The sequence below is a fragment of the Fistularia commersonii genome, chromosome 20, assembly GCF_037954325.1.
Source record: "Fistularia commersonii isolate RoL2024-O1a breed Wild chromosome 20, RoL_Fcom_v1.0, whole genome shotgun sequence".
Classification (NCBI taxonomy): domain Eukaryota; kingdom Metazoa; phylum Chordata; class Actinopteri; order Syngnathiformes; family Fistulariidae; genus Fistularia; species Fistularia commersonii.
Genome location: NC_141303.1, coordinates 2564853 through 2585926, shown reverse-complemented (window position 1 = coordinate 2585926; position 21074 = coordinate 2564853). Strand labels below are relative to the sequence as shown.

The 21074-nt window shown below is 41.5% G+C and overlaps 1 protein-coding gene and 1 long non-coding RNA gene across 3 annotated transcripts in view; both read left to right on the top strand.

Moving 5' to 3' along the window:
- Positions 1-717: 717 nt before the first annotated feature.
- LOC147222574 (uncharacterized) lies at positions 718-5951 on the top strand. The gene is made up of 5 exons (XR_015107686.1): positions 718-779; positions 3089-3136; positions 3258-3486; positions 5389-5535; positions 5644-5951. It is a non-coding gene; the product is annotated as an uncharacterized LOC147222574 (long non-coding RNA).
- A 1312-nt stretch (positions 5952-7263) lies between these two features.
- Positions 7264-21074, top strand: part of pak5 (p21 protein (Cdc42/Rac)-activated kinase 5) — an 85419-nt gene continuing 71608 nt past the window's right edge. The window contains exon 1 of one of the 2 annotated variants that reach the window (XM_086166997.1): positions 7264-7412. The gene's annotated coding sequence lies outside the window, so the exon portion shown is untranslated. The remainder of the gene's footprint in view (positions 7413-21074) is intronic. The other variant, XM_086166998.1, reaches the window with a different exon arrangement.

Below are 21074 nucleotides of genomic sequence, written 5' to 3'. Positions count from 1 at the left end.
GATGGTAACAAAATCTGTCCTCTGCCTACAGTCACACAAGTGTGTGTCCATCGTCGTACATAAAACTTACTATTTTATAAATCACCCTCCCGCCAAAAAAGAGTTCAGCTCTTCACCCTTGCAGACCAGTTTTGAAAACCCATGAAGTATGTGGTGAATGTTATAAACGCTGTGTCATAAAAGACAGAAAAGAAAAGCTGCGCTAATCTCTCGAGATGTGGCTGTTTCCTGTAATGGGATTACGTTCCGCAGACGTCTGCAGGGCTATAATTATCTATAACATTAAAAAACGTACAGTGGGTGTATCACTTTTGATATGGGCCGAGAAAAATCAAGACGGAGACACGCGTGCAAACACACGTCATGAATAGTTCATGAGTGTATGAGAGAATCCTGCAGCCTCAGAAGGGTGTGGTCACTTTGGAGAGCTTATGTGTGTGTGTGTGTGTGTGTGTGTGTGTGTGTGTGTGGTCACACTGATCTGTGTTGAATTTCATTTGTTTACTGTGATTTTACATTTATTTTCAACATCACATTTTCTTTGTAGAAAGTAAAGCTGCACTAATGAAGATACAAACGTACACGTGAATAAAACTGCAAGGCTTGAGGTGACAAAGTCAAATAAGCTTGAACAGGACACAACAAGATGCCAGTCGAAAGTATGCTGTTTTATTATATTAAAGGCTTCTTTATTTTGTTTTTCCTGTCTAGGTTTGGTGAAAATAGGCCGAGCAGATCCTGTTGACAGAGGCACAGCAAACATCACCCCTTCTGCAGAGGTAATTATCAGCCAACTAGCCTTTAGCTCCCACTGCTGCCTCCCAGCGGCTAAAACAAGCAACGTGTTGGACTGAAAAGGTCTCCCCTGGGGAAAAGCAGTTCCTGCACCATCTACTTGAGAGCGCAGGAGATGTTTGTATCCCCATAGAAGGCAACCGGTCACATTTTACAACCTCCTGAAAAGGTCTAGGTCAGGGGTGTCAATTCATTTTGGTCCGGGGGCCACATACGGCCTAATTTGATGTCAATGGGGCCGGACCAGTAAAATAATCACCTAGAAGTAACACTAAGTCCAAGTTTTTCTGTTGTTTTAGTGTAAAGGAGGTAAAGAGATATATTATAAAAATCTTTATATGTAATGAACTGTTCCTCTAAAAAAATACATGATGAATCAATATTAAAAATGAATATTAAAAAAGAATTGATGAAATTACTCTCTGAAAATATTGAAGAGTTGAAAGAGAAAATCTTGTCACTGGGAAAATTTGCCACTAGAGTTTATTAGAAAATTAATTGGTAGCATGTATAAGAGGAAGTATAATGTTTACAAGGCTATTCTGGTTATTAAATCAATCTTTTTGATTTTGCCTTTTTTTTTGCCATTGTTTGGGTTTTTTTTTATAGAAATAAGAAAAGAAAAGTTTTTTCATCACAAAGTCATTATGTTTTCCAATTTAGAGGAAAAAATACATTGCAAAGTTACTTTTTCATTTTTGCCTTGCCTGTTTTTTTTTTTATTTTTTAAACTCAATGTATAAAACCCCCAGATGCATGTGAGAAAAAACACACGGGCTGCACTAACACAAAGATTTGATTTCAGGCAGGGGGACACAAAATATTGTTCGGAGGGCCGCTGGTCTAGGGAAACACAGATAGGGTTTTTTTTTTACCTTGTCGAAGGGTCAAAAACAAAACAAACAATATCAGGAAACAAAATAATGACATGTAATTTAAATACAAAACAAATAGATTTAATGCGATGCAAATTACAGGAAAAAACAAACAAACAAACAAACAAACAAACGTAATGGCGAAAGGTTTCAAAATACTGAAATATATGTAGTCAGTGTTATGGCAGCTTATCTCTGCACACTTACATACATTTGCAATTATTGTCCACTCATACAAACACCTTTCAACCTCCCAAGTCAATTTCTCCATTATAACTTAAAATACTCAAGAATCCCATCGTCAGAGAATCAAACACTCTTGGTTTTGCAAATTTTAGTAATAAGGGTAGGAAACTTTAAACATTTACAGAGAGGCAAATGAACAAAGCAGCGTTTCAAGTGAAGTGAGCTGCATTGGGACACGAAGCTTCCCGTTTGTTCTCTGGGGGGGTTTGTTTTGCTTGGGCTGCATATTGTCAAATGCGATTTCTCCCCGGTGAACACTCCCGAACATTTGGTTTTGTCTCCTGGTTGTTCTGTCATGTGCTGAAACCAACAGCGTTTGGTTTCCTGCACTCAACCCCAACCTGTTAGTGAGGCATAGAAAAAAAACAAAACTGAATGAGTGAGCTACAAAGATAGCTCAATTTGAATAAGAGAGGATTTCAGAGTACTTCATTTGAGTAGATGATTACCATGTGGTCATGACATATGCTGTCTATGGGAGCAGGAGCGGTGATGTCACTTCTAGAAGATCTCATTTTGTAATTTCAGCCAATGAGGGAGCTGTGGGGGGGAGAAAAAAAGGAGGCAACTGTGAGGCATGCTGCTGTTAGGCAGAAGAGAGCGTTCTGGCAGGCGCAGGGTTTTCCAATGTGACGGCGATGGCATTAGCCTCTGATAAGCTTTAGGCCTTGTTTCAACACTCATAAGCTGTAACCTCCTTAGCTCCATTCCCTCCTCTTCAGCGCTGAAGGTAAAATACCTAGAAGGCCAAAACAACTATAAGGTAAACCGAAGAGTGAAAAATACAACTCGAGGTGAAATGTTGTCCCTCCTAACTTGTTTGGATGTGGGGAAAAGGGGCTGTTGTGCCTTTTAAATAACAAAGAAAGATACTGCTACTGATAGAGTGTAAGTAGGAGTAAGAGCGAAGGAAATGATTAAAAAAAAAAAAAGATATATATATATTTGCTGCAGTTGCCATGGGTACAGCACTACAATTTTGCAGGCACTGAAATGTCTTTATATTGGTAAATGTTTAAATGTATGTATGCATGTGTATGTTTAAAATAAATGTCCTGCCGGCCCTCAATGAGATCGAATATTACATAATGATATTATTTAATCAGATAATAACCAGCTGTCACACCAAAGTGCACTCTAGTAACCTCTGTGCTCCCCCCTTCTGCCACTAGATGGGGGTGTCAAAGAAGTCATATGGCAGGTTGTCCTCCCTACCTGAGGTGAGAAGCGGTTTCTGAAGATGGTCTTCATCAGAAGTTGACAGTCGTAGCATCAGCGATTTGACGCTCAAGTAATTCTCACAAGCATTTGTATTTCTTTCCCCTAACATTCTCACTTCAGTCAGGAATGATGGCGCATTGTCCCTGGTTCAAGTCACTTTGTGAAGTCCGCATGTTCTCCCCAGTGTCTGCGTAGGATTCTTCCGGGTTCTCCGGTTTCTCCCCGCAGTCCAAAAACGTGCATTCATTGGAGACCCCGGATTTCCCAGCCGCCATAATGAGTGGTTATTGTCTCTATATGTGTCCTTGTGATCGACTGGGAACCCTCGCCACTCGGCCGATGACAGCAGGTATAGGCTCCAGGTGACTCTGAGTGTGTTGAATAACGTTGGATGAATAAATGAATGAGTGTTCAATTATATTTTGAGATTTCTTGTTATTTTCCTGATTTTTTTTTTCCTTTTTTTTTTTTTTTTTTTATAATTTTATTTTTTTTAATTAAAAACATTTAATTTTTTTTCATTGACCCATGTTTTTGTGACATTCAGAACCTTTTTTTTTTTTATATTCAAAGCCGATTTTCAGATTGAGCTAAATAATTTATGTGAAAGTAAAAAAGCCAACTGCTTTAAGGTCCATTTGATGCTCCTGTTTGTGTTCTCACTCAGAGCTACATGATCCTTAATTTGGATTCGCACTCCTCGCCTATGTGGGTCAGCTGCAATTGGCCAGCGATTACTTTTGCGCCTAAATATCTTAACTGATGCCACATCAAGCTATTGCATATCTCTAACATTTTACAGCCAGCTTTAAAGAAGGTGACCATGTGATGCTTATCGGGATACATTTTCTCTCGAGCGTCACTTCAGAGCTTTTATGTGCATATCGGCCTGCTTCATTTCACCTAGAGGTAAAAAGCCTAACAGTGCACCTGCTTGCACTACATTTGAGTGTCCACTCACAAAAAAAAAAAAAAAAAGTCAACCCCTCTAATGTGGTGAAATGAAAGGGATAGATGCGGCTGAACATAAAACCCACAGTAAGTGCAGCACAGCTCAGAATTGTTTCGACTTAAAGGGTCTTCCCACTTCTTAGAATCTAGGCTCACATTTCCCAGAGGGATTTACGGGCGGTGAGAGACGGCGCAGGTTGGGATGGTATCGTCCCGAAAGGGCAAATCATCTGAGCATGGAAAATATCAAACGGTGGTATTTTGCTTGGACGGAAGACCCAGGTGCGAGTGTGTGTCCTTGTGCGAAGTGTGTATTTTCCCAATCAACCTTTTATTGCTTTACATTATCACTCAAAAATGTCATCAATTTCCATGAAACAGTTTCAGGTTAGTTTGGAGATCACGAGGAGTGATGAGGTTGAAAGGATGTACTTCACAGGGATCATTAATTCAAAAGCAGCTTCGCAAAGATTAAAATCGCAAAGCTTTCAGGTAACATTTATTTCGAGATTTTTAGTCGAAGAACTACTTAAAAAGATTAAGCTGTGAGAAAATGAACAAAAATGCAACAATAATTTTGCAATGACTAATATAGCGTCACATTTCCAAGTGTTTTGGATGTAATAGCAACTTTTGAAAATGTAATGACAAAATAAGAAAATGAAGTAATGTTATCCTATGGCTGTTTGAATTTAACATTCATTTATTATCCCATTTCATATTATTTAATATATTTATTTTTCCCGGAAAATGCTCATGTTTCACTATTTTGTACACATTTACCCGGTGATGTATCTTTGCAAGCCGGCGGTGACGTTCGGCAAGGGTGAGGAACACGAGGAAGCTGCTGTCTGATTGTTCTGCAGGACTTGTGTCGTCACGTATCCGTTTACCTTTCGGTCTCAGGAAGAACCCTGTGTTACAAATCGCACGTGGCTGCAATGGGAGATGCACAACGATGCACGAGTGATTTACTTTTGTAGCATCGAAATGTTTGTTTTTGCCTTTTTAATGTCATTCCTCACTTCGATGATGAAAGACAACAAAATTTTTGTGACGTTTCTTCGAGGAGTTTTTAATGACTGTTACTGAAAAGCTAATCCTCACGATTTTGAAATTGACTCTTTTTGTGTGGCGCTTCTGTGCGTTTTTTGCAAAAATATCTAAGCGGCTATTTGTCAAATTGAATTGCGAAGTCCATGAATCCCTAATGACTTCGGTGGGCCCGTGGCATTTTCTACTGCACCATGTAATGTGGTTTATGGTTAAGTAACCGCAAAACATCTGACATTCCCTTTAGCTCAGCAGCTCTTCCGTGTGACAGAGAGGAGCCACATGACGTCACTGCCTTGGGTCGCCTCCAACTCCACGGGAAACACTCGCCATAGTTCAGAAGTTTGGGCTTGACCTGTCTGGACGAGGCTGCAGCCGGAGCGAGGCGACGGCGGTTCGTCCTTTTCGAACTGTTAAATGTCTGGAAAGGTCTTTCCCTTTGAGAAAAATGCAAGTTTATTGTATTTTTATATCCTCCATCCATCTTCTGCCGCCTATCCAGGGCTGGGGGTTGCAGGAGCGGCGGCCCAGATATTTCTATCCCCGGCCCCATTGTGCAGCTCTACTGGGGGAATCCCCCAAATCCCAGGCCGGCCAAGAGACATAGTCCCTCCAGTGTGTCCCGGGTCTTCCCAGGGGGCTTCTGGATGTGCCCAGGGAGTTGTCCGATAGCCCAAGGCAACTACTTCTGGCTCCGCTGGATGCGGAGCCGTCTCCCCCGATGTCAAAGGAGAGGCCGGAAACCCTGCGGAGGAATCTGGTTTCGGACGCTTGCATCCGTGATCTCGTCCTTTCGGTCGCCTACCACAGCTCGCGAGGGAGGAACATAGATCAACTGGTAAACCCAGAGTTTCGGCTCCTTTGCAACGACACACCCATGCAGAGGCTTTATTGCATGGAATTGCAATTAATTAGCAGCTAACATTAGCTAGCTTATCTTCAAAGCATGTGAAGTAGCCCTCTGCTGGCTGTTAAAAACTGTGCACAGTTTAGCTTCCCCCCTTTCGAATCCCAGAAACTGTTCGCACCACCGCTTGAACGGTAACAATAATGTCTGAGTGACTTTCAGCCAGAACACCAACGATTGCCCCGATTAAAACCTGCGACATGTTAGCATTTTACGTGCCATCATTGGCAAGCATATCATGCTAATTGTAGCATGATGATGCATGTAGATTCTGAAACCGTCGGTCACTGTACTGTCGAATTACAGATTTTACATTTTAAAACAATATCTATGGCATCATTACGAATACATCCTGCACCATAATGTGTGCTAAGGTTGAAATAGCGTCACAATCTTTGCCATAAATCACTCTGGACTGGAAAAACAACAATTAAAGACGACAAAAAATTGCATTCATATGTATATTATGTTATCGTGTATGTATATATATATTCACTTTCCTTTTTGTCAATTTTGACAAAAAAAAGGTTTTTTTCACCTACATCTACCATCTACCCCTGATCCAACATATGGCTGTTTTCTGAGCGAATAAAAAATGACTTAAGCTAGTATTTTAAGAAGGCGCTGATACAAACACACATACACACATATATTTTTTTAAAATTTTTTTTTTTTGAGCAGAAGATATGTACTGCTCAAAAAAGTAAAGGGAACACTGAAACAACACAATGTACCTCCAAGTCAATCACACTTGTTTGAAATCAAAGCGTCCACTTAGAAAGCAGCACTGATTCATTCTGACTTGTTTTAAGGACATTAAATTGAAAATGGATCTGCACTTTCATTTTGAGTGTAACTCCAAATCCAAACCTCTATAGTTTCATACATTTTATTTTCCACTGATCATTTTGTTGTGACTTTACTGTAAAGATGTAAAGAACAAAATATTACCAAGAATATTTCATCCACCCACATCTAGGATGTGTTATTTTAGTGTTCCCTTTGTATTTTTGAGCAGTGCATACATACATATATGGGTGAAAATGAGTTTCCTTTAAAACATTTGTATTTATTTCTTTTTTTTTTTTCCCCCTTCTATGGCAGTGTGCCGCCACTCAGGTGCTGTGGATCTGCGCGTCCGGCGGCTCTCCGCCCTCTCCGCCGCGCTCATTCGCTCTTCCCCTGCAACAGCCCGGATGTAGCGCGCAAGGACCGCGCACTCCTCCACTCACCGATGATAACATGGCGCTGGCAGGCACGTAACGGTGCCCACCGCGGATGAAGCAAACAGCGCGGAAACAGGCGAAAAAAAAAATAAAAATAAACGCCGGGACATGTGAGCTCGTCGACCCCGAAACACGCAGGTAAGCGTCGAGGCTGTCAGTCGACGAATGCGTTTTGACGATGCGTTTTTTTTTCCATTTATGTTTTTTGCTGACATTTGGTTGCTGCTGCTGCTGCTCCTTGCAAGAGGGAAGCAGGGGGTTGGGTTGGAAGGAGGGGGGGATCTACCGCTCTTTAAAGGCGAAATGCTTCCCAAAAAGGTGGTAGTTTGGCGTCTCAGCCTCTTCGTCCGAGGGGCTGTGAAACAGCTTTGTCATTCCGGACGTTTTTTTTTTTTATTTGCAGGGTTGCTTCGCGGTGCATCCGTGCAGAGAATACATCTGTCATTTTTTTTTTTTTTTTTGCAGAGCATGTGTTGTCATGGCTGTCAGGCGCTTCGTGCGTCGGCCGCTGTCCTTGGTATTGAACCGGGTGGGCATCACACCTTTGCATGTTGCAAATACAGATTGTGGGGACTGTGTGTGTTTCACACCCCTCCATTCAATGCTGTCATTGCAAGGGACTCACTGTGGATGGTGGGTGGCAGAATCTGCGTTGCATCCACAGTGGATGATCTAGCATCATGTCTGTATTGACCCGCATAGCTTTAACAGGCTCTTGTTTTATGTCTGTTTGTCAGCGTTCACCCCCCGGCTTGTACCTTTTTTAAATTTATCCTTTTTATCGCGACAGCCATGTTGACATTTCTTTTGCACCGGCCGTGCTCGGGTCTTAGTGAGCCCGCTGTAATGTAGGCCAGGTAAGGGTGAGGAACAGATGGCTTGTTTTCAAGTTCAACGTGGCTTTCGGATTAGGAATGTGTAGACGAAAATTAAAAGTGGTGGCTGGGCCTCCTGCGCCGGGGTTCCCCCTTCCCGAGCTCGCAATCGACCCAAGAGCAACGTTCAGTTAATGGGAGATATAAACACCTTGCAGGAAAACATGCAGAGCTGTCATCGGGGCTATATTTGGACCCGGACCTTGGCAGTTAACGGTGCCACCGGATAGAAACATGCTTTCCAAACATGGTGCAAGTCAGTCAAAGGTGCACAATGGTGAATAATATGACCGATATTGGTTTATTTGTGAAAGGTAAAATGTGCTCCCTGACATCTAATCATGTCCCCTAGATATAAAAGATTTTTTTCCTTTTTTTGTTGCGGCCCTCAGAGAAAAACAACAATCATTTAGTGATTTTAAGAATATTTATCACCAATTTATCGTATCCTAACAATTAAAGCCAAAATTGACTTGAATTTATTAGTTTCTGCATGTTTTTCAGTCCCTCCAATAAAACACGCGCTGATATTTTCCCCCTATAAATGATAATGATTTTTTTTTTTTTCCTGTGCTGCATGACCTTGTCCAGGTTGCCCTTTGTAAAACATGAAAAAAAAAATACAGACAGAGGATCGGGTCACTGAATTTTGTTTCGCTTCATTCACAGCGTAAAGTAACAGCCTCATTCACCGCACACATAGCCGTTTATTGGTGGTAAATATTGTGACATTGCCGTCGTTTTCCCCGATCTGCCCGTCTGGAGTTGTGTCCTGGAGGATCTTGGTTAAGGTCGCTGTTGCCGCTGCTCTAAAACTGTCGTCGCTAACGGCAGCGGGGCATGCTTTCCTGCGCAGTTGAAACAGAATTGATTTCTCGTATGTAACATTAGTCAGACACGAAAGGGCTAAGTGGGGAGCTGCAGCGTTCTGTTTTAGGAATAATAAATTACGTGGTATTTGATCGGCGCGAGGACTTGCGTTCTCTCTGATGCCGATGCCACGTTTGATTGCAATTATCAGAGACGTTTATGATATCGGTTTTACATTTAGAACAAGCCGATGAATAATCAAGTCATATACTATGATATGGATGAATCCACGATGAGAACATGTGACAGCTACAAAACAATAAATAACCAAAAGTGTTATTTATAGAATAGACTACAGAGTGATCGATAAACAAGCCGTGAGCGATGATAAATAAAGGTAAAAAAAAAGAAAGAAAAACAAAGAGCCTATTCACATATCGGCAAGCCGATACGCTGAACAGACGTATCTGTGTCAAAGGGTCGTAGCGGCCAATAGTATCATTAGCTCCCGCTACTCGTGTTTCTGTTCGATTAATATGTGTGACATAAAGTTTGAAAGTGTGCGTTTATTCCCCGCCAGCGCAAAAACACCGGTTTTGGACAACACCAATTTCCTGCGAGAGGTTAGCTGAGGACCGTTGAGCCTCCGGTTACTACTTCTCGCTTGAGATTCGTAAAGACTTCAAAATAGGACAAAAGGCCCACATACTGTTTACCAACAAACGTCACTCCGCACACCGCCGCGCATGACTCCACATCGTTGTGTGTTTCCCCAAATGCCAAACCTCCACGAGCGACGGCTCCACGCTTTGTCCCGGAATCACATGATAATGGCTGCGGCATGATCTTTATATGTACCTTGTAGGTCAAAGTAAAGCCCCTTGGCGGTCAATCGCAAATGAAATCTCCTCGCACCCGGCAGCCAATCTCTCCGACCCGACCCTCTCCCTTCCAAATGATGTGAAGGTCAGATCCAACTTCTTTTTTTTTTTTTTTTTTTTTCCCACCCCTCCACGTCCTTCACAGATTGATCGCACGCGTGTTATTTTTTGAATCAGGAGAACCTGAGTCAACTCTTGCCCGCACACTCCCTGGTTATCCACTTGGCAACGTATTCATCAGTAGCACCGAGCACAACAGCTTTACATAATGATCAAAGCTTGGGAGATGCCGGAGCAGGGCTTTCTGCCTGCAGTAATAATAATAATAAGAATAATAATAATAACCTTTGAAGTTATCACAATCCAACAAGCACGTTCGCTTCAAATTTTTCCTCCTCGCTCTCAACCTTGCGCAAACACACGCCGATGTTTCTTGATACGCGATGAAAAAAAACGATAATGAACACACGACAAACTATTTCGGTCCCTACAGATCCGATCGTTCGTCCGCACGAAGGAGGCCGTCTTTTCTGACGCAAATTACGTAAGAGAGTCACAGACGGGAGGAAGTAATCCAGTAGTTGTCTGCTTTGCACACTGATATTATGTCATCCACCTCCTCAACCTCCGAGTTGGCTTTTAAACCTCGATGTAACATGCGACTGTACTGACTTTGGGTATTTCTAACATTATGCGTTACATTTTAAAAGCCCTCAAATGTGAATATATACTGTATATTATGATATATGAAGGCTCAAGCTGATAATTGCTTGTAATATTGATCAGCCCAGAAACCGAATTCATTTCGCGAGCTCATCCCCAGTACTTTAAGACCACTCTTATTTAAATGCTGGTAAAAATTCAGTTTCATTTTAATTATGAAACATTGATATTTGGAATCTTAAATCTCACATATTTCCCCCCAAATTAAAGTGTGAATAATCAAATTCTCAATTGTTTCAATTTCAAATAATTCATTTGAAATTCATGATGAATTTTTGTTTAAAGTATCTTCTTTCAGCGTTTATTTATGGCTATTTCCCACTATTTTTTTGCTGCTTATTTTTGTCAGGTAATTTCGTGTTAATTATTTTCCTCAACTTTAATTTCCTGCCAACATGTTTATTTGTAAGACATTTTACCACTACTTTTTATTATTACTTTTTTAAATAATGAAGTAGATACGCTTGGAGGGGTGGATAATTTGCAAGATTTTATACATAATTATCCGGGTCAGGATGTTACCAGGGGGATTTTTCAATAATTTCAGATATTAAAACCAAAACAGACAGCGATATGACAGTTAATTTATATATACACACTAATATATCGATATGTATCCCAGCTCTGATTTTGGAGGTATTAAGAACACAATGGGAAGGCAGACTGGTGGAGGAGTGAAGTGGGTGGAGGTGTTGCACTCGGGTATGTTAAGAAGCAGTTGTACTTAATGCGAGCTCCATCTTGGTCTTTGCGGTGAATTATTATTTCACATCCAAGGGTAGAAATAAAAAAAAAGAATTAATCTTAAATTCATGTTTCTGATTCATCCGTCTATTTATGGAAGCGTTTCCAAAGACACTGGACATTTTTAATTGAGTGTCTGACAGACTTGTGCCGCTCGATGCCACTAATCACAGAGCAGCAGAGTGAGGGAACTTGCGGAAAAAAGCACCAGAATTAAGATGATAGACAAAGGGAAAAATAACAGATGAGATGGAAAGAGGGGGAGGTCGATTGGGGTGGGGGGCGGAGGCAGGAAAGACGAGAAAAGAAACAATACAAGCGGTGACATGGAGACGGTTGTAGCAAGACAGGTGACCTGGGGAGAGGAGAGGGGGTTGGAGATAAGCTGCAGGATTCGGGTTGGGGTTGCTTTGACACCAGGCGAGGATGGAGGGAAAATACAGATGAGCGAAGTATTGGGTCAAACAGAGTTGAATTGTAGGGTAAGGCTGAAGGATGAAAAAGAAAGGGAACGGTAGGCAGATCTAAAGTGCACAGAATAGCAAAGAGTCGGCTCACAATCGTCTGTTTTTTCGGTCCATTCTTAGATTTTTCTCTCCGGCTTTGGTTCTTGCGTGGCCTTATTCGTGTCACCGTTTGCGCTTTTGTTTCACCGCAAAAAAAGTCCCCGGTTGGATTCCGTCAGGGTGCCCTTACAGGAGGTTTATTGGAGACCCTCAATTGTCCAGGCGTGCGAATGAGGGCAGCGAATGATTATATGTCTCTAAATGAGGTGTTAATGACAGAGTGAATGGTTGTGATGGACTGGTGACCTGGTCTGGGGGGAAACCCGCCTCCCGCCCGATCACAGCTGACGCGCTCAGCCCCCCGACTGAGCCGTAGAAAATTAATGAATGACTGATGAGTATTTCCTTGAAAACACACGCCTCTACTTCTACTGATGTTAAGATGTTTTAAATGTTGCCTATTTTGAATCTGTTTTTGAGCTAATTTTCCCAAATAATTTCTTGCTATTTCATGCAAATATTTGGGAAGCTCGTCATAGTTTAGATATTTAACCTAACTGTCAGTTTACTGATTGGCCATCTCAGTCAGCCAGAAATACCATATATTTTAAAAAATATATGGTATTTAATAAAAAATGAAATTTAACATTAATTTGAAGGATGCCCCAGCTGTTTATGACAGTTGTGTTGTTTCATGTAAAGTGTGAAAATGGAATTGCTTTATCACGTTGTGCATCACATTGAACGACCCATATGACAAACATACATGGATTAAACGATATGTGATCCATACCTACCTAGGGGGCTTCTGGATGGAATGGATTTTTTTTTTCCCCCCTCCATACTCGCTGAGCCATAGCTTGTACCAATAAAATCCAACAGGAAATAAATAGCAATATAACCTACTTTTACATGGTTGACTTCCCTAAAACGAAACAGGTGCAACAGATCACTATAAGCAAAGCACCAGATGCCATTCATTTACATTAAGTATTTTGCATTATCGCAATAAAAAACATACGTCGCCTTCATCGGGCCCGAATTGTCATCGTAACTTTCTCGGTCCCTTTTCCTCGGTGGGTCGTTTGCAAGGCTCACGGTTTGTAAAGCGTTTCACAGAAACATTATAAGGCGATACGTATAGCGATGGTCCGATCTCCGGTCGCGTTCCTGGACCTTGGATGAAAAATGAACCATCAAACAAAAGTATGATCTTACTGTCGTAAATTATACAGGAGGCGATAACCTGTCCGTCCCCAGAGTGTCCATTTGATTTAATTCCGCTGTAACTTAGCGGGCACTCTGAATGCCATAGTCATCTTAAGATGTCAGCACTTTTGTCCAAGGTTATTGCCTTTTGCTTTTTTCTTTTTTTTTTTTCCCCCCTTATTTCAGAAAAAATAAAAAGCTTCCCTTGAGTTTTCTGCATGACTCGGCATGTCACTAGCAAAACGAGCGTGCCTGAGCTTGAGAGAAAAGGGGATGCATGAAACAGAGAAAATGACAGAGTTGACGGCAATAAGCCACGAAGATGTGACGACATGTCTCTCAAAGACTAAATAGAAATACTGTCAATTCATTTGGAGACTTTTTGCAGTCAACCGGCCAAAATGTGTGGAAAAAATGGAGTGTTCCCAAACCTCAAGAACTACAATCAAAACATGGCACTTTATTAAGGAGATATTTTTCTTGAAAAACATCACAGTTTACAATAATTTGTCTCGTGAGTGACATTTATCTAAAATACCTTAATGTTAATGGAGTCTGCATTAAAACCACACTTTGCAGATACTCGTGCTTACAATGTGCTTCGCTTCGGCAGCTTTTAACATATCTTTTGCCGGCCTACCTCTGCATCCAAGGCTTGTCGAGTGACATTTAAATAAGTTGAGAGTCGTTTTGCCCCGCGGCATTCTGGAGCGTTGTTGTCCGCCGCGTGCGTCACTTGACCTTGTACGAACCGAATTTGAAATCGTAAGGGTGGAGGCATCCTTAGGCTCGCTATATTAGTCTAGTCTGGTGCTTGAACAGCTAAAAGTCAATTTTACCTCAGTTATCCTGTTTGTCAAACAATACATGGTCCTATCGGGACTGTTTGGCCATTCAAGAGCAATGTGTTTTGGTTTATTTATCCATTGATTTATTTGGAATTCACTCTGGAATGGAATAGTATGGCATCCATATTTGTAAGATACTGATTTTAGTTAAATTCAGATGGCTCCTTCAGTTAAGCACTGGAGTGGGTCGAGAGGATTCTGTAAATTTGTCGCCAAACTCTTTTCTTTGAATATTTCAATTACTTTTTTCAATTCAAATTGAATTCAAAAACTCCTTATTTTTTTCATTTTGTTTAATTTTGTAGGGATGATTACATATGAAATAATTTTGGTACATTTATATGACCATTAATGATTTTAAAGTTGAAATAAAATGCCAAAAAATTTAAATGTTTAAAATTGCAATTTTAATTTTCTTAAATTTACATGATAAAAAATGAAATAAGAAATATGGCCCGCCAGCAAAAATAATTGAGGTATGGTGTTTATTTGCAATGGGACTAATAGTGCCCGTGGCTTGCGCTTACTCCGCTACCAAATAACTTACAATACTACTAAAATGTATCAGCGCTCGATTCCACATATCTTTTTTTTTTCTTTTTTTTTTTTCTTGACCTTATCCAGAGTAACACATCGATACAGATATTGCATCCGGCCTTTGTAATGGCATCAGTGTATCTGCTGTGTGCAGAGGTGGTGACGTCACCGCTGGACCGTGTAAATCTAAATCAACAACCGTTGTTGGTCCAACAGCCATTTGTAATTCTTAAAGCTAAGCTAATCCCCCTCGGAACTATAAGTCCAGGGGAATCTCAGATGGCTGGTGGCGAAGAAAACACTGACTGGACTGAACTATATCCCGCTGTGTTTTATACACATTGCTGCTGAATTTCCTGAATCAGTAAATTAGGCATGAAGGACTCTTTACAGAAGTATGATATCTTAACCTGAATGAATATCAATATTTTTCCAAGCATTTTATCCAGGTAACCAATCTTGGTATAATTCTGTCGGCCAGATCCCTGCTTGGAATCGTCCCTTTCCTGATCCTTTTTCTCAATTCCAACTTGCGTATATCTGCACGCGATGGGTCTGATCTACTTCTTTCCCAGATCTTTCCGTTGTCCGAAAGGGTTGTAAAGGCCTGACGGGTTTTGCGATGCTCTGTGTGTGTGTGTGTGTGTGTGTGTGTGTGTGTGTGTGTGTCTGGGGCATCAGAGAGCGCTGCTGAAGAGACCCAGTGAAGCTTGAATACCCGGCGTTGGCCCCGAGCTACTGAGTGTTACATCTGCCTATGCTGCTGCCCAACCCTGCACTGCCCCTTGCAGCTCTGTCAATGACCCTCCAGGCTGAGGAAGTTGCACTATTTTTCTGTCAGTGTGTTTGTGTCTGGATGTGTGTCAGTAGATGTGTGTGTCTGTGAGGTACAACTGTAGAAATGGTCAGAGTCGAGCATTTTCATTGAGTGTCAACGTTCCTTTTAAGTTCAAAAAAATCAATTTACCAGAAAACGTTACAACAGCTCCTTTTGAAGTCTCTCGCTGATGCGGCGAAATCACAGGATCATCTTATTATTTGGACCGTGATAAAAATGTAGCACGCCGATGGAGCCCGGATAAAAGTGTGATGTGCAGGCGTACGGAGCCGAGAGTTGCATAGCGCAGGATTTAAAATTCTCTTCACTTGCGCTTTATTAACGGCGCTCGGTGGGCGGACAGCAAGAGTGATGTGTGAATGCACAGTAAGAGCATGTACTGACTACCTCTCGACAGGCACGTTCGCAGCCATACGGCTAAATTAAACCTTTGCTCACCGGCTTCACTTTCACCCTGACGGCCACTATACCAAAATAGAGTTCCAGTCGCTCATCGGCAGAAGCCCGGCCAGATCTAACGTAACCTTCCATCGTATTCGGCGTGTTGCAGGTGTTTACGCATGTGAGAGCGAGACAAACCCACGGCACGAAAGACGAGTAAACACGTACAGCAACCAGTGGGAGCCTAATTCCGGTTTAATCGCCATTAAAGCGACACCTGTTTGGAAAGGACTGTCGTTGAAAGCCTATTGCTGTGTCTGCACCCTCCCACGCCTGCTGAACTGTGGTTTTAGCACTCATTTGAGTTTAAATTATCTGAAACGGCGCAATGAATTTACAGTCATCCGGTTAAAAAAAAACCCGATCTTGCATTAAACAGCTTCACGGGAGAGAAATATGAATCGGAATTAAAGCCGCTCCAGTCAGTGTTGCTGGAATATCTTGTCAAGTAGTCTGACACCTCCCAAAAGCTTCAGTCTAGGACCTGACTCATTTCATCCCTAATGCGCAACTCAATTCTGACCCAATTGACTTTTCTTGTAGTTAAACTCTTTAAATGTAATCCTCAGATGCGCATGATTGTCACAGCGGCTTAAAACTTTTACCGGTGTGTTAGATGTCAGGTTAAAAGTAAGTTATCGCAAACACGCCTCACAACCGAGGCCGCTCCTCTGCACAGTGTGCTGCATGCTTTGTCTGTGAGAGCTCTTTTCTATAATTACTTGCATCTTTTGTTTCAGCTGGCGGTTTTACTTACCTGTCCCGAATATCAAAGGCTTCTAAATGGGCTCCAGATTTTCCCAAAGTGTGTAAATCGTCTCTCCTGCAGCACCAAATCGTGCTGCTCACCAAAAACCTGGCATCCAGACCGATCCGCCGACTGAAATTTCATTTCCCCGCGCAGAGCTGTCCGGACCCTCCACACATTTATTCCGTAACCCGCTGGCTCGCGAAGACGGGCCCCGGCACAACCATTGTCGTAAACAAAAGATGGTTGCTAGAACTCAGGTGAATTGAGCAACCTACAAAATTGTTTGCTTTAAAACCGTGGATTTCTGATAGCCTTCTATAATAGCAAATTGTTCTTAGTCTCATCACCATTATTGCTGCTGTCCTTATGAGTCTTTTTTTTTTTTTTCTAATTTAAGTTGCTGATGGATTACTTGATCCAAACAATCCATCCATTATCTACTACTTTTTCCTGCATTTAGGGTCACCTTTCCTAGAGGTTTCTCTAAGACCACACGATGCAGTGGTAAAAAAAATGACAGAATCAGCCTTTAAATTTTTCAATTTTGTATTGTTTTTTTTATCTAGAATAGAATATTATTTCTGCCATGGCATCTTGTGCTTCCTTGAAAAGAAGTCCAAGGTCAAGGGGACAAACAAGCGTCACATTGTTGCACCTGATTGATAGTTAGATTTGTTTGTTAGTTTTCACAGATGTCATGGGGGTTGTATTATAATTTCCAGACTATTGAACGCATCTGAATATAAGCTGCAGCGGCTAAAAATAATCAAATTCTGGGAAGACGCCACTTTTTTCACACGCTTTGAACACTACGGCTTAAACAACAATGTGGCTAATTTATGGGGTTTTTTTGGAGGGGGGTTAACCAACGTCACGCCGCTAAAACATTTATCCTCGTCACAGCAGACCGATGAAATGACGGGGAAATTCTGAGACTGTTCAACCGCGACTCCGACGAAGACGACTTTGACGGTTTATAGCGAGAAGGAAGCCCAAGATAGCGATCGGCTAGCCGGTGCGGCTTATATTGAGGTGCGCTCAGTAGTACGGAAATTACGGTATATGTGTACATAAAAAGGCCACACTTGTCTATAAGCCGCAGGTGTCCACTTAGTACATGAGATACTTACACAGAAACACTTGTTATACTTTTAATTAAATACATACTGGTAGCATCCACAAATACATTCTGGAAATACTTTTTTCCAAATAGTGCTTGTAGCACAGATGATGTAAAAGATCAATAAATAACACAAGGAAACATCTTCCTCCCATGATAAGATAAAATTTATCGATCCCCATAAGGGAAATTGCTTTGTCACAGCAACGTAACAGTTATGATGACAAAAAATAAAGTCCTGCGCACTAAAACCTTTAAAGTTGTCTTCTTCAGTGTCGGAAATGAACAGCCTCAGAATTTCACGGTCAATTCATCGGTCCGATGTGACGATGTGGCTAAATGTTTTTGCGTCATGAAGCCAAAAAAGATCCATAAATTAGCCGTATTGTTGTTTAAGCCGCAGAGGTCAAAGCATGTGGGGAAAAAGTAGCAGCTTATAGTCCGGTAATTATGGTAGTTATGATTTATCTGACAACAATAGACCAGGTAAACATTAGAAGGTCCGTTGAGGTTCAGCTGGTCTACAGCAGATGGTTTTATGATCTGGTGGGTGTAATCCTGTTTTGTTTATGTAATCACCTGCCTCCGAAAACTGTAACTTAGATGATAATTAACCTCACAGCTAATTTATAATAAGCGCTCTGGAGAAAAATCTGGTTGTGCAGCATAGCTATTGGAGCTACGTAGCTTGGGTAACTTAGCATGCTTCACTGAGACACGGTGAAGCACCGCTGGTCAATTCAATACCTGTGCAAAAATGAACATGTGAAGATGCTGACATTAGGCCCAAGCTGTTGCCGCAAGTACAGATAGCTGATTTGGATTCTTTGGCTGAAACATTTGAATCGACTGTAGTGGAGACATTGTCATTGCGTCAGCCACAAAAGCTATCATGCATATAGATATACAGATGAACGCAGAGCTTTACGGGCGAGACAACAAACAATCCAGTGTTGACCTTAAACATTTGTGCATTTATAGTGGATGTATACAAAGGAAAAAGGATGCAAGGAGCGGCTTCACAAGTGTAAAACATCCCGACTGAATCCCTAAAGTCGCTCCTCATCCCGATGCCAGCCACCGTATCTTTCGTAACAGTTGCAAGAAAGCTCCGGCTGCTTTGTTCTGTGATTTTATATCAGTCAGGTGGAATTTCATCAAAGCAGACTTGAATAAGGACATTCATTATGGCTCAGCTTGATTCATTATCAACCCCCAGCACCCACAGCCACCTGGGGAGGCTTCAAAGGAAACGTAGAGGCTGGAGATGCAGACTTGTATCACACTGTGGTTTACATCATTGTAGCCTCTGCACCATCCACGTGGTACACGCCATCTGGGAACTAAATGCGGGCAATCATGCAACAGTCGCTCAGACCTTATATTCATGTACTCCAGCTTTCTGCAACCCTCCGTCTGACCTTTAGACCTTCATGTACAAGTTCAGCCCTCCTTGGTTACCGCCGCTGTATCCGTCAAGCTTCCGTTCATCACATATTACCGATACAATATGTCTCTACATTTGTGCCTCGATGTTATTTTTCATTTCTCGAAATACCCGATTAGTGGTTTCAGAAAGCCATAGCAGGCCGCCTTTTGGTTTGCAGACTGAAATGACAGCCGAAGCTGTAAAGTAAGTAACTTCATGGCGGCTCTGTTAGACTTATTTTTTGATTCCCAGTGATAAAGTGTGATTAAAAGTGAGAGGGTGATAATGTCTTTAAAAAGCCCACGGTGCAAAGAATAGCCCTATATATTGAGAGCAGGCCTTCATGAATAGAAGAAGATCCTTAATTACTTGTATTTCTAAAGCATATCCTCAATGGGAGGCGTTGACGCCGACATCCTGCACACTTTGAATTAAGAAATGTGTGGCGTTTTCTTCTTCTTCTTTTGATACATTTAAACAATTCTGTTTAAGACCTGTTGTTTTATTTTATCCCATCTGTTCTTCTCTGTTTGCAGCAGTAATTCAGGCCTCTGTGCATAGGGATATTTGGGATTTTCCCCTTTTGGGGGGGAGGGGGGAACCCAAACCTTTTTGTAAAATGACTTTCGCAACGGTTGACACACTCTACCGTCCAAATTCTAAGTAAAGATTCCTCCTGCACAGAGTTATAAGACCGCTGCCTGCATCAGGTTTGCTGACGCCTTGAACTCAAAGCAGAGGTCTTTGTAGAAAACTATAATGTAGAGAGTCTGTCAGTCAGAGCTTAGTGCTGCCTCAGTGGACCTGTCAGTCAAAGCTTGTCTCTGAACCAATCTTGGGAATGCAGCTCAACTCCTGCTAAATGCTCGGCGCTTCTTTTGAGACTCGACCGCCGCTGTGTCGTAGCAAACGACCCGTGAGGTTCGCCACCGAATGAATCGTTTCCATTAGTATTCGGATATATAACGATTATTTAATATAATTTATTTATTTAATTTATTTATTTTTATTCTATTTATTCATGTGTATATATATAGGTATATATTAATTAATTTTATATTTATATATTTAGTTATATTTTTACTTATCATTTCAACACAACTGAAAATTAGGAAGAAAATAAAAAAGGAGGACTTCCCCCCAAATGATGTCAGCTTTTTCAGTGTATTATAAAGATCACTATCAATATTGGTTTGTATGCAAGGATAATATGATTTTATTGCTATGAATGGCTCATTCATGGAGGTCAGGGATTATATATCACCCTGTCAAGCGTTGCTGGAAGCAAAAACTTGCCGTTTCAAGTAGATTTGTAAAAATAGAGTCGTTTTGGCAGTTTCATTGTACGTGTTGCACAGAACACCTCTATTTTTTATTAAGTACACTATGCATTATCATAACAAACGTCATTTCTTTACTAGCAAGAGAACAATTCAATTGATTGCTTGTATAAACTAGGGTTACCTGTAATTCCAATGCACATAGTGCACATCTTAAAAAAATCCCACAAAGAGGTCACCTTAATCTCTTTGGTTAAAAGTAATTGGCCGGTTAATGAGGCTTGCTATGAAAATAAGCATTCATCGTTCGATCAAGCCCTTCTGTTTAGGCTCGTAGTCAATCGCGGCCATCGAGCTCAGCTTGGACAGCGGCGTTTCGCCATTGACCACCGGTTGTTGTGGCCAGATGAGTAAAATCAATTTAATTGCAACGAGAGGACTCAAGGCAGCCTGTTGTTCAGCTAATAATACAAAACGTATGAGCCGAGAGTATCCGTCCCGTGTTCAGGCTGGGTTCGTGGCCCGATGAAAATGGGTTTTATTAATTTCTTTCATTTCGTGTTGCCGCCTGTGTCACCTGCGGTGTTTTTTAGCTGGTAAATACGCTCACATGTTAGCCGACGAAGCCTCGCAGCCACACGAACGGCCCGGATTGATAGAAAAAACAGTGTTTAAATAGTGGAAACACCAGTGGCTGTTGTTCTTTTAAAGGATCCTCTTCTTTCTGCCTGTATGAAGACTGTTGTGTCTCATTCCTCAGCAGTCAAAGGCAGTGATTTGGCCTAAATTTAGCACCGCTCGGAAACTT